Source organism: Otolemur garnettii, unplaced genomic scaffold (genome assembly GCF_000181295.1).
Source record: "Otolemur garnettii isolate 467f Iridium unplaced genomic scaffold, OtoGar3 scaffold00016, whole genome shotgun sequence".
Lineage (NCBI taxonomy): Eukaryota > Metazoa > Chordata > Mammalia > Primates > Galagidae > Otolemur > Otolemur garnettii.
In genome coordinates, this window is record NW_003852411.1 from 13,433,854 (window position 1) to 13,434,371 (window position 518).

The following is a 518-nucleotide window of genomic DNA, read 5'->3' on the forward strand; positions in this document are numbered from 1 at the left end:
CTCAACAACAATGACAACTGCAACAACAAAAAAAATAGCTGGGCGTTGTGACAGGCACCTGTAGTCCCAGCTACATGGAAGCCTGAGGCAAGAGAATCGCTTAAGCCCAAGAATTTGATGTTGCTGTGAGCCATGATGCCAGGGCACTCTACCCAGCTTGAGAGTCTGTCTCAAAAAAAAAAGCCTTGATTTTGTATGGCGGGAGTGCAAGTAATGCTGGGAGTGATTAGGTTTGATTAGTTTTGAAGACAAGAACAGCGAGAACTCTCAGCCCCGGCTAACATGAACAAGGGGAGAGAAGGTTAGGGAAAGGAAGCCCCAAGGACTGGCCAAACTATGACCACAGTGGCAGGCTGAATGACTTTTTAGAAAACCTAGTGGACCAAAGGGGGCCCTGCCCTTGGGAGCGCACTGGAGGTGGGGAGCAAGGACATTTAGGTCCCTATTACCTCTGGTTAGGACAGCTTCATGGGAAGGCTCTTGGGGATCTGAGGAGATGGAGCGGGCAAATACTTTAC

General features: G+C 49.4%; 1 protein-coding gene and 1 pseudogene across 1 annotated transcript in view; both read left to right on the forward strand.

Annotated features, from left to right (window-relative positions):
- The window catches only part of ACBD6 (acyl-CoA binding domain containing 6), a 214,038-nt gene that overhangs the window by 197,623 nt on the left and 15,897 nt on the right, over positions 1-518 (forward strand). The window lies entirely within an intron of this gene.
- The window catches only part of LOC105886581, a 1,161-nt pseudogene continuing 838 nt past the window's right edge, over positions 196-518 (forward strand).